General features: G+C 40.0%; 1 protein-coding gene across 1 annotated transcript in view; it reads left to right on the top strand.

Annotated features, from left to right (window-relative positions):
- Positions 1 to 13,897, top strand: part of LOC139688009 (octopamine receptor beta-1R-like) — a 133,159-nt gene that overhangs the window by 96,958 nt on the left and 22,304 nt on the right. The window lies entirely within an intron of this gene.

The following is a 13,897-nucleotide window of genomic DNA, read 5'->3' as shown; positions in this document are numbered from 1 at the left end:
ATCAATAGAATTTGACTGCCAAAATTGGCAAATGCAATCGCTCATTTCCCTCTGGTGACTCTCCGCACTAGCTCAAGTCACTTTGGAGTTACGCCTTGGTAATCGTGGGAAAGCCTCTGATGGGGGGAAGCTTAGGATGTGGTGACGCCGGAATGCCGCTTTTCCGTTCTCCTTATGTGTCTAAAAATGCAAAATATCTGTCGTATTTCTCACGATCACAACATTGCTGAGTAATTTCACTTGTTGGTAAAAGATTCTTTCGATTGATAACGGATCTGTTCAAGTCTAACAATTTTGTATTTTTTCCGTTCGACTTTAGTTTCGATGTAGAAGGCATCGGAATATGAAGCTTTTTTGCAACACTGTTTAAACTTTTATTTTGACTTCAAAGCAATAGACGTAGCATTCAATATCGTAAAGCAAGTTTCGATCTCTATCCCAAATTACGGCACACCTCGAAATTATTTATTCTCTTCAATCCGACACCAAATGGGACAAGTAAAAGAGTCTTACTTATCGCGTTTTAATTTTTTTTCTTGTCCTCTACCACTATCTACCAAACTATTATATCTAGTGCTCCCTTTCTTTTCTTTCTGTCCGCTTCACATTTTCCGTTATTTCCAATGCCCACATCTTAAAGCCTCCAATCTACCTCTATCAGCTTCAATGGCCTTGTTTCCAGGCTGTTCAAAACCACGCTCCATATCAAAGTTTTGATGAGTCTTTTCTTCACATTCTTAGTCAACGTCCCTATCATCAACTCCCTCCTATTTGTGAAAGTTTCTTTACCTAATGCAATTCTTCTACTTTTTGTGTCCCCATAACTTTGGCCAATTTGGTCACAAAACACTTCCAAGATAGGTAAACTATTCCACCTACTCTAGTTTTTGCCCTCCTATTTTAACGCCTTTCCATTGCTCGAAAATCACATCACCTTCATTTCGTTTACATTGATTTTCATCCCATTCCTATCGCACCGATTTTCCAATTCGATCAGCAATGATTCTTCTTGAGAATTATCCTTAATGAGTCGTGAAAAAAATTATTATGGCACGACTAACTCCCCGGCAAAAGTTTAAAAATTAATATTTAATGTTCTCGAATTCGAACTGAATCTACAGCTCACGTTAAATTTGTACCGAGTCTCAAAAATTTAATAAAAGCAAGACTTTTCAAAATTTATATAAAAAATAACACTTCTCTCAGCTACAGTAAGCTCTTTATTTCATGGGCGGCGTAGACCGATAGCAATTCACTTCAATTTGAAATCTTTAGAGATCAAGGATTTTCACCCCGAGAGTAGATACTGGATTTATTGGAATTTCCAGACAGGAAAAAACGAAGTCACTAAATAATCAACTTATACAAGTTTTATTTATAGTGTTAACTGTGGACTTTGGCAAGGTATTAACCATGTTGACTGGACGAATTATAAAAATATTACGAATATAGGAGAAACTGAAGGGACACATGACTCATTAAAAACCTGCACATGAATCAGATGGCACTCGTAATGGTAGCAGTGAGGGAATTAAGATGACAGTGACTGGAGGGGGAGTGCCCGTTATCGTCGGTAATTTTTCTACATACGATCTATGGTAAGGATATTTCAATGGTAGCATGAGAAGGGCTTGACCCAGGAGGAGTAAAAGAGGGCGATGGGTCGATTAAGTCAGTCGGGTTTGCAGAAAACAATAATTAGCCCGTAATTCCAAGGGATCAAAATTATTATTCAGTTTTTTAAAGCAGCAATGCGAGAGGCATGGGATGAGGATTAACCACACGAAAAAAAAAGCAATTAAATTCTCCATAAGTAGAGAAACTAAGTCAAACATTAAAATTTTTAGATATAAACTGGTGGAGGTGGAGCTGTTCATGTGTTTGGGTAGTATTTTAGAGGAAAAAGGGCATTGTAATGGGATAATTTAGAGGAGACGAATTTTGCGTTGGCTAAAGAGGCATTAGCAAGAAGAAGAGAACTGATTTGATGGGTACACTGAGTACAGACGAGAAGAAAATATTAGTGAAGACATTTTAATATGAAGTGTAGCGCTTAATAACGTGAGACCTTATCTATGAGGCGAGAGGATGAGCGAAGTATATCCAAGACTTTTAAAATGGGAGTGCGGAGAATAATAGAAAAAGCAAGATGAAGGGGAAGACAAACGCCAAGCTTTTGAAAAGAGTGGGGGAAGAGAAAAAATTACGGGGAAAATTCTTAAAAGGCATAGAAATTAAATAGGGGAAATATTGTACAGTAGAGTGGGATGTTGAAGGCTATGGTAAAAGGTAGAGCGTTGGGTGATCTGGGACAGAGGAAGGAAGTTGCTAATTCTGAAGTTGTCTTCAAAACAAAGGTCCCTTTTCCAAAAACAGAAAGAAGGTATTCTGGAGTTGCAAATAAATGAATAAAGAATTAATATTTAGAAACAAGGCAAGAGAAAATTTTCGCGAAACGTAAAGGTGAATTGTCGTTGAGGACCATCCAAAACCCTACCCATAATGGGTGGAATGTCTTGAACTGATTTGAGTCTGCTTATGTTTTCTATGATAGGCGTACACTTGTCGATTTATTGAGCGCATAACCTGTTTGCATTGTAAACGTTCCGATATCTTGATAATCGCTCAACGTCCGTTGAGCGATTATCAAGATATTGGAATGATGTACAAATATCAATATCTGTTTTGTTACGAAAAAGAACATCGCGCTCCAATTTCATTTCAAATTGATTGATAAATTTTTGAAATTTTACAAGCAATGACGGCACGACAAATCATACAAATTCCATTGAAAAGGGTATCGCCCCAACAGGAAGACAACGTCATTGAGTAAGGATATTCATCATAAAAGGTGCCCCATTAATCAGGAGCCTCCTTTCATAAAAGGAACGATTAATTTATTGCAATGTATCCTTCATTGTTTCATCAAAAATTTACGAATATCAAGGTAATTATCGTTTCCCCGAGAACTCAGGCTTTGTAGTAATTTTTATCCTTATTTATCTTAAATCAAATGTGCGTATCAATAGTTTAACGCAGACTTTTCGATGACTGGTGGAGAAATAAACCAGTATTATTATTAAATAAACGCAATGTTTAGCGCTAAAAAAATTATGTTATCAACCTACTAAATGCGATTTATGAGTTAAATGAATATCCAAACGTCAGTGGAAAAAATGAAAAGTATTTACAGATTTTATTCATGTGAATTTAAAGTTTACGTCCAAAGGGCATTACAGTCATCTTTATACATTTTCAAGAGCATGCCAGATTTTTTATTGCGCTAACTTGATTGTTGAGTCCAGGTGATAGGAAGCGAGGATCGGTACAGAGGGTGTGAAAAAGAATTGTCAAAGTAAAATCGACGGACTTGAAAGCAAACGAATGAGCAGTACGGGAGTATAGAGGATTGTCGGGAGAAAATCAAAGGTAGCGCTATAAATGGATGTTTGATTCATTTTGGATTGAATATGAATGTATTTTGATTGGCGATGGAATGGAGGATGGCAGACAGGTAAGGAAGGGGAGCAATTACAGAATACGCAATAGGTTGACGGGATGAAGGGAGGCAGAAAGTGTGGAATTGATGAATAATTTCTTGTAGCGTGGTGTGTCACGTTTAGTCAAGTTAGGCGAGGCTTAGAAATACAGCAGTGACTAAAATTTGTGCCCATTGATACTTCGTAAAAGTATAATTTTACGCTACGCGTGTATTGTAATCGGTGTCCCATGCAATCTACATTGTGATTTTATGTACGAGTATAGCCCCGTGTAGATTATGTTTGCTGACAAGGCATGCATGCGTATGAGTGATTTTGTAAATAATTAGCCGAAAGATCAAAAAACTGAATGGATTTGAATATTCAACATGTTTCACGTCAACACGAAATAAAATTAAACTCCAATAAATTTGCGTTTTTTTCATGAAAATATCAATGTTATTAGACAAACTGTACAAACTGTACTGTCAATTCTTAACTATCACCAACATACTTAATGATATTATATGTGAACTTTGCCTTTTCATGCACCATTATTATGCTCTTTATTCGCGGCTGCTTCACAATTAGATTTTTTCTTCCGACTCCATCCCATTGGCTACGCACACATTCAGATTTGTGACCAAAAATGTATCGCTGATGCCAAGTGTCCAATGTGACTCCCCAAAGTAAGATATAGAAAAATAAAACATTTTGTGTACAGGGATTAAGTATTCTTCATACTGTACTCTGTTTACTCGTTCAAACGTATACGTAGGCAGTGCTGTTTGGCGCGTGGATGTAAATCACTGCCTAAACCGACCTTAATCGGTGGACTGCTCTTAATAATGATAATACACGTAGCAGTCAGCTGTTCCCCATGCATGATGGTGTCATCGCGACTCGCGTGACTGACTGACGCGGCTCCCAAGAGGCGATCGAGAAGGGCCGCGGTCGGAGTGCCCTCCCCTCCGGCCGTTCGGCGCGCCCCCCGTGCGCGCGGGGTGTGGACCGGCACCTGTTGGGCGCATGTTGACACAGGCCGCCATGGAGACGGAGGCCACCCGCGTGACGGCCTATCCCCCGGCGACACCAGAAAGCGAGTGACCCCGCGCCCTTGATTCCGAAGTGGACGTGCCACCGACATGCCGAACGCTCCTTCGTACGTGAGAGTGGCACCAGTTGGATGTCCCTCGGCTATGCCGGTTGCGGAGAAATTCAAGATTTACCGTTTTCAATTTTCATGTAAGCTGGCAGTCGGCACTGGTCATACTCGATCGCATTTAAATTAATTTGTATTTCATTCCCAGCTACCCTTGAACTCTGTGGGAGTCATTTTTAGCAATGCATTCACATCAATTTTTACCTTTTCCGAGTCTACGAAATTTTAAATTTTTTAATTTTTATTTCTAAAATTGTACAGACTCCTTTGAAGATACTATTTTTTTATCTTTTAAATGAGGACATCAAATTTTTAGTTCTATTGGATATATTGCCAGAGTGAATTTCGCACTGAATTCGAAAACACCAAAAGCGGCGTTTGGGTATGGCTAAAATTTATTCCGAACCATTGGATGGGGGTGGGGAATAAATGTGAAAATCTATTCGGATATGCTCGAATATGGTTCTACAGATATGCGAACTTTCAGGAAAAATTTAAAATGATGTGTCATCAGCCATGTCATGTCACAACATGAAATGTCTGTCTCCTGTAGACGGCAGCGTTGAGCGGAAGATTTCACTGATATAATCAACTGACTGGGAGTGATTTTGTATTTAGGTAGGCATTGGGGAAAAACTGCTTTATTTACGTATCGCAGTCCTTCTTTCATTCCCTCTTGATAAGCCCATGAATCAAATTTGTGAATGAAAGGCGGGAGAACAGAGGTTTACATATGGCTTCGAATTCGTACCCTTGGTCCAAAATAAGTGAAGGAAAAAGAGTATCGGTACATGTTTCCTTCAGTCACCTGACCCTTCCAGTCAGCGAAGGGCATTCAAATGTACCAGTCAAAATAAACGAAGACAAAATTAAAATTTGATCGTCATGGCACATTCATGGATTTATGAGAAAATCATTTCTACTGTTTTTTTAAGAAAAAATTTACTAAATTGAAATGAAATATGAGATTTGTAAAGCAGATCAAAATTCAACGCAGTGTGGTCTCACTACAGAGATACGCAATTATAAATTATATTGCATGAAAATATTAATCTGATGATGCTACCTTCACGCCTACAGTGCGGGATAACACCATTTAGCCCAGGTATCCAGATGATGGGCGTGGACGAATACAATATTTAATATTCATTTATTAATGAACATTCAATTCGATGAATGTACATGTCTGTAATAGATTTCTCCTGCATTATTTTTCAAATGAGTGTTTTCAGAATTCTATTTCCTTATTGGAGAGAAATTCTGTAAGATATATTTGTGCTCCTCACAGAAATAATTTCACCGCATTATATATCACGTGCGCAGACGAAGAGATTTATAGCTGACATTATATGTACGCAGTAATTTCAATGGAGGCAGATCGATGTATTGACGTATTTGCTTCATAGGTACAACTTTCGATTTCGCAAGCATCAAGAGGGTAGTAACACCCTCTTCTGTTATTGCACATCGTAAATATACAACAGCAGCATGGACAATCCCCCCCTCTGAGCTCTCTGCATTCGCAATTAATTTAAGGGCAGCCGTGGAATCTAAAATCAAGCAATCACGTAATCGAATCCAGATGACCGGCCAATCTCCAAGGAATTGCTTTCACTTTTTTATTGCCCTCATCCCAATCAATTCTTTGGCGTCGTACATACTGCAGAAGTTATTTTTCAACAAAAAGTGGTCGTACTAAGAGAACCAAGAGGCTCAAACAATCGAGCTACCCCCGATAATATGGTTCTTTTCAGAATCCAGTACTATAGGATAGAGCTGGAATAAAATATTATTTTCCATCGGAATCCTTAACAGAATGAAATATCTACCGCAGGTTGGTTTTACCATTTCAATGAAGAACTAGTTCTTGTAAATTTAAAATTGAGCATTTAATATGAAATCTAGATGGTATATTTTCTAGCGGTTCAAATTTACTTCTCAGCCACAGGCGCACCTAAAAAGCCTCTCAGGGCCGAAATCCTCTCTGACTCCTACTTCAAATTTTGATCCATCGCAAATTGCTCAAATGGAGAAAATTATGTTATCTCTGACAGGTGCTTGCGTCACACCAATCGAAATTCAAGCAGAATAATTTTACAATGATGACGTATCAACTGATAAAGTATACGTATTGCAAAAAAACTGAAGCTGATTTTATCCCGTGGCTAATTTTTGCCGTGTTTTGGAACAAAATGAAGTAGTAGAAGCATAAAGAGGAGAATTTTGTTACACAAAGAAGTTGTCACAAGAATAAGCGAGTTGAATGCAGGGACTTGATATTAAGAAAAGGCTCGTTAAAATCTTGACGTGGAGCTTGGTTTCGTACGGCGTAGAAACTTGGTCATTGAAGCAGGATGATGGGCGCAGATTAGAGGCTTTTAAATGTGAGTATGGAGAAGGAAGAAAAAAGTGAAGTGGACTAAAAAATCAAACGAGAAACTGCCATGTAGAGTGGGGGAGAAGAGCGGATTATTGGGAGAAATCATAAAGAGGCAGGAAAGATTCAGAGAATTTTGATTGGCAAAGGGATGTTGAAGACTGTAATAGGAGGCAGAATGTTAGGAAAGGGCAGGAATAGGATAGATAAATGTTTCATAGCATTTATAAAATTAAATTGGACTGAATGAAGGGAGAAAAAAATATCCGAAATTGAAGAGGAGCTTAGAGTATATTTGGATTTGGGGTTTTGTGTTGCTTAGAGAGAGACAGGAATCATCGCTGTAGAATTTGGTAGCTTGTGCCCATCAAGAATCTTCTTTATCCGGTAGACTACCGATACTAAATAATTGTCACTAACAGCATTAGGTACTCCAGTAATTCTTCTTCGGGAATAAATATCAAAAATCAGCTGTTGTAAATAGGAATTCTTTGGGTCAACATTATATCTATCGTCCTTCGATTGGTTTTGCAGTATAACTTTATGCAATGTATACCGTATTATTTTATCAAAAATACCCACGCCCGCCTTCCACAGGGCAAATCATTTACCGACAGACCATTCGATATTTCAATGGAGTAACCGAGAAAACTTTATTTCAGATACAATTCATCTTTCGGACGATAAATGCGCAGGTGCGAGACGTAACACGGCTAACCCAAAGGCCAACGTCCAACCCTGCCACAGTCACGTGACGTGGCACTCCATTTTAGAAGCCTAATAAATGTCTTTTTGATAACTCTTTAAAACTCCAAAAAACTTTTCCAATAAATTAGTGGTTTCATTATTTGGCCCTGTGCGAAAAACATGTATTCAATTTACTTGTTAGTAATTTTCCGCGTCAAACAATAGCTGAAAATTTCTGGTGAAATATCTGTTGTGTGTGGTGGACCGTACAGTGGTAAAGCACACTGTTTCGCGACAAAAAACAGCTTATTTAGCGTAGATTGATGCCATTGAATCTCTCAAATAGTCCATTCTATTCGACGGCAAAGTGTTGGTACAATACGGGACGATAGCGGTGCTTCGACTTCGTAAATCTCCTCCACGCTCCACAGCCATGCCTTTAAATGAAAGCCGGCAATCCCCGTAGATATCCCAGGGTTATTTTTGCCAAGTCGAAAAATCGGCGCCCTGATTTTATCGAGTTTTAACCCCAAACACCGCACGCAGGTCACTGTAAAAACAGTATTCTGCCTCCCTCAGGGTATCAATTTAACAACTTAATCGCGAGAATACTGCACTCGTGAGGTGGTTTCCAGAACGTTGGTTACTTCGTCCAAAACATTTTGTAAAAACACCTAGTAAAGCTGTTACACCATCTTCTCCCATCGACTCCGCAATGCGAAGTTCAATTTTGGACCGACAACAAAAATAGCACCTACCAACTTTCCACATTTCGCTCCGCAGTCATTAAAAAGGAGGTACTTGCTCCACAATTAGTGTACAAAATGAGTGAATGGCTTCAGCCTCCCTTGCTATGAGTCAATCATGGCATCAAACAAGATAAAAAATAGCATTCGTAAACGGGGTTGGGCTTTCACACAACATCAAGCGACCAAGTAATTACTCAATGAAAGAGGAAGTGACGAAATAAGAGAAAGCGCTTCCCTTTTTATGATCGATTCAAGGCATAAAAACATCCGTACTTAACTTAAAATAGATTTTTCCAGTACTGGTGAAAGATAAGCATCTTAAAGTGCTTGCTACTGCATTCAATTACCCGAAAACTCAACCATTTCCAACTTACGGGGAAGGGAAAGCGATCGTAGCACCCTCTGCCCTCCTGGACAAACCCACTGACCTCGAGTTAGGCTTGCCTCCGGGAAGGTGCGTGCGCGTAAACACCTTTGAGCCGAAGAGTATCTCACTCCGAACTCTTCGTACGAACGCTGCGATTCCTTATGATTGGTGCGAATGGCGGTGGTTGTGTGGAGTATAATGTAGCTCAGTAATTCCCTCATTGAAACAAACGAACGCTCTGTGCCCCATTAATGCGCGCAGAAAATTTCCATGTTTCCCTTTCTATCTCATATTCTTACTATCCATCCGTTCTATGTTTTCCAGCAGCGATATGATAAGATATCCTCAGTCAATTCTAGTCGACATTTTCAATTACACTTCCTAGAGCAAACAAGAATCAAACTGCAGACACAAGGACCATAAACAAACGCCAGTTCTCAAATACACACATGTGACCGCATCCAATCGCGAAATTTTTTTATTGCAGTGGACGGTAAACTGTTGATTTTGGTACGTGTATGACTGCAGAGCGGGAACTTCATAACTAATAAACCGTCGAGTTCCACTCACCAATTCTGTTCCCCAGCAGACAACACCGTAGGTTGCAAGTGCAGTTCAACGAAGCGGCTTCGACACGGACTCTCTCTCTCCTGATGAGAAAACAGAGGTAGGCATCCCCGCACTCAAAGGCAAACACACACACACGGGCACTCACAAACTAGGCATAAGAACCTCTCTCAAGTAGTTCTGCCAATTTTTGGCGAATTTCAACATGAACAAACATGAGAAAACTCTTATTACAAACAAAGTCCCGATTCTTTGTAGCTACAAATCGATTCATAAGTTCTCCGAATAGAGTCTTGAATTTAATATTTAACTTTTTTCATGTGCTAACTTTCAAATTCGCACACTTTATAAAATACACAAGCACTACACATAAAAAATTACGATGAGCAGGCTTCGAATATGTGTACTGATCAAAAAGATATTGGAGAGCTGAATTGTTGCCACTTGAGAGACGGGCCCTTAAATGGTCTGCTCTGGAAAACGACCAGGTAAGCAATGAACACAGGCGAGAGCATTCCCAAAGTCAAGAACAAGAGAAGTTAAGACTTCATCTAATACTCATTTCAAGTCCGCCTCTGAGATACTTTCCAGTTGAAACGAAGTTCGCCTCCGAAGAAACACCCATTAGAAAAGCACATGCGTGGAAAAGAGTATCTGCTGGGGAAAGCAAACTGACGCGGAGTCATTATCAATAAGATGCCCCACATTTACTCACGAACATTATTTTATTAGAACTATTATTCATCTCCATGCCATTTTCAGGAATGGAGGATATCAAAACGTATGCTACTAAATTAATGCAGCACTAAAATAGGAGCTCCAAAATAATTGTATCACATATTTGATCGTAATGTTGTATGTATACATACCATATATATATATAACATCTGCCGATGAAGGCGGAGTTGAATTCCGTCGAAATGATCAAGAAATAACGTGATCTTTTTATGTGTTCTTATATTGTTTGTTGCTGTCAAAGTTTGTTATTCAACACTTACGTGTTACTTCGACGAAATCATCTATATATATACTATATATATATATATATATATATATATATATATATATATATATATATATATATATATATATATATATATATATATATATTACATACACACACAAAATTTATTACATGAATGAACTACAATGACAATTTATCTGATATACTACTGCCATACGAATTTCGACAAACAAACATAATTATAATTTTGCGAGGGCACAGAACCAATATCAACCCTATAAAATTCGAAGAATACACCAGATTCGTGAATACGTGAGCATTGTCCTATCCTGCGGCTAAGGTTTCCATTTTATTGTACCCTTGAGCATTAACTTAGAATTTTTCTCACTCCCTTTAATACCCACATCTACTTTCCGATGACCATTAGATCTCTGCCGAGGCTTAAGATGTCTCGTAATGTGTGTAGTGCGGCAGCGCGGTGCGCGACTCTCCACGCAAGAAGGCGCGTGCACCTGCTCCTCTCTCCGAAAAGAATAAGGTGCGGGGTCAAATCCCCAAAATTAAGGATGCGGATTCTCCGGGGGGAGGGGACGAGGGCGCCAACTCGCCTCACGGGTGTCGGCACCCCCGAATGAGATAAATCTAATAGCAGAGAAGATATTCTAATGCTCCCTCTTCCCCCTGGGAAATCAATTTCCCATGGGGCCGCACGCCCCTGCCAGGGAGAGGGGAGAGGAGTGGAGCTCGGTCTCGCTCTACCGGGGGGAGGGGCCGGGGGAACGGGGACAGGGAGGAGGCCATCTCTCTCTCGAGAGAGAGAGAAGGGGGTGGATGGGCGAGAGCAATTCGAGAAATTAAATACGGAGACATATATTCCCTCGCCGGGAGGGGAGAGGACGGGAGCCAGGGCCGCCGCGGGTGCTGATGGGACGGAGGCATTTTCGTGCGCCGAGGGTGCGCCGAGGGTGCGCCGAGGGTGCGCGGTTGGAAGCGGATACCGTCAGGGCGAGCTCGGAATGGAAACATTTCCATCGTTTCAAATTATTGATGGGTTGCATAAATGGCACTGGCTGGGGGTGGAGGTGGAAAAAAGACCTCTCCGGGGGTGGAGGCGAGGGGAGGGAGGGAGCCGGGTCAAGTCTCAGCTCCTCGCCTCAGAACCCTACTTCCCTCTATATTCCCCAGACGTTCCCGAAAACGGTAGAGCGTCGTCTTCCCAAACATTGAGACTGAGATGGTAGATGGGGCGAGCGTCATTCGAAGGGACTTTTGAGTGGCACGGAGATTAGAATTCTAAACCCCTTAATTCATTTTCTTATCCGTTAGACTCCCACTTTTTCGCCCAAACTTTAATCTACCGCAATATTTCCTGTTTCACCCGACCCGAATGCAAAGGGTACTACTATTTAATTCTGTATAAACTTCCTCTCGGCCAGTACATCACTCAGCGAGCCACGTTAATGTTTGAGTAATTCGGAAGGGTAGGTGGCAAGCGTCGTGCTTCACCCCTGAAAAATTAGATGAATGACTCGGCCCTAATAAATCCATTAGGCTAGAGAGCAGGATTTGAACTTGCAGGGCAGAGAGCTCAAATGAACGAGCGTGGTTTTGAAGTTCGTTTCGGAGCGGACATGGAACAAAGTGGAAAAAGAGAAAGAGTGTCTGGGAAGAAGACTATTTCTCTCGCAATTCATTTCATGCGATTGTCCTTGATCCCATTTAGTCTGTATTATTTTATGTAATGCCAGAAGAAAATCCCTTAGCCGTCGTGAAAAATGAATTGATTTTAGCAATAAAAACAGGCTAAAAATAGACGAAAATAAAATAGACCTAATTTTTTCTGCTTGTCACATTTGATACGCAAACGCATTCACTTGTTCAAAAAAAACATTTTTTTCGATATTCAGTTCAAATCGTTTCAAAATGATGTTAATACATTTGCATATAATTCGCCTCTGGCCCTCAATCCATGCAAAGCACTATAGCGATGCGCTCGCATTTGCCGTGATAGACTTCGCGAAACGGGGCACCCAGAATATAGAGTGCATCTTGTCCCCACATACAGTGAGGGAAAGAGCGTTGCGTTTCACATAATTTCACCGAACGCAAGTTCGACTCCAAGCTTCTTATGAATGTGTCAACATGATAACTGAGCAAATTGTATTTTTAAGAGTCTTTCATCTTAACGCCCCGAGAATCTACGATCTAATATCTCGTTTGTTCTCTTCGCACTTCAAGAGGCTCCCAGCCTAAATCCCCTAAGAGACTGGTCACACTTGTGTTCTTATCACAACAGTTTTTAACGAATCTGGCGGATTTTCTCTCGACTTTATCTAATTCTTTTTGCCAAATTATCTCCCAAGGATCCTAAATACTTGCGGCATATTCCAAATGAGGTCTAACTAGAGCAAAATAACACCTCTCTTTAACTTTTTCATTGCACTACCCCACCACCCGTTTTATGAAGCCGAGTTTCTTTAAAGCGGATCCGCATATTATCCTGATATATGCTCTCCATGAAAGGTGTGGTGTTAGAACAACCCCTAAATATTTAACTTGATTAGCCGTAGTCAGTACTGAACCCTCAATTTCGTAGTTTATGTCCTCTTCCCCACTACCTTTCTTCCAAAATTTCAAACTGCGTATTTGTCTATATAAAGTATTAATCCTTATTCCTGGCACCAATCCGAGATTGTGTCTAAGTCTCTAGAGAGTAGCACGCCATCTAGTTGGCTCCTTATTTCCCTCTATACCACCGTGTCGTCAGCAAATGACCTTAGATTGCTACTAACGTGTGTGCTTAAGTCATTAATGTATATTAAGAACAGAAGAGGCCCTATTACACTTCCCTGGTGGACGCCCGAAGTTACATCTCTATCCGTTGAGCACAACCCATTGATGACTACTATTTTTTGCGATTTGACAAGAAGTCTCTAATCCAATTAATAATTTTCTCATTGATTCCATAGTATTTAAGTTCATGTAACAGCATATTAAGTGGGACTTAATCGAAGGCTTTTTTGAAATCTAGGAATACTGCATCGACTTGTGTGTTGTTTTCTCACGATCTAAGTATATCGCGAATGAAAATACCCAGTTGTGTTTTGCAAGATCTGCTTTTCCTAAATTCGTGCTGGTTGTGGGTTAGTATTTTCCTACTATCAAGAAATCTCATAATGTTAGTGACAAAAATGTATTCCAATATTTTCCAAGAGAACGATGTCAAGGAAATGCGTCGGTATTGTTTGGTTGGGAAATCCGTCACAAATTGAAGCTAACATGTTCCGCAACTCGAGTATATTAAAATTTCTCTTTGTGTTTCTTCAAGTCCGAAAATGAAGGAATAGTCATGAAAGCATTTCCTATCACAGTTCCGTCGTATTTAGGGTAATTATTCGGCGCCGATGATGGAGTTTTTAATGTGACCACTAGTAAATCCGCCGAATAAGCACTAAAAATGGAAAATAATATAGTTTCATACATTTTTCGGGTGAGATGCGAAAAATGGTGAAGAGAGTTTGAGTATTCGATCCTTTGTCCACACA

The sequence above is a fragment of the Hetaerina americana genome, unplaced genomic scaffold (genome assembly GCF_022747635.1).
Source record: "Hetaerina americana unplaced genomic scaffold, ioHetAmer1.1.p SCAF_2, whole genome shotgun sequence".
Lineage (NCBI taxonomy): Eukaryota > Metazoa > Arthropoda > Insecta > Odonata > Calopterygidae > Hetaerina > Hetaerina americana.
Note: the sequence above shows the minus strand (reverse complement) of the source record. Positions and strands in the feature narration are given on the sequence as shown.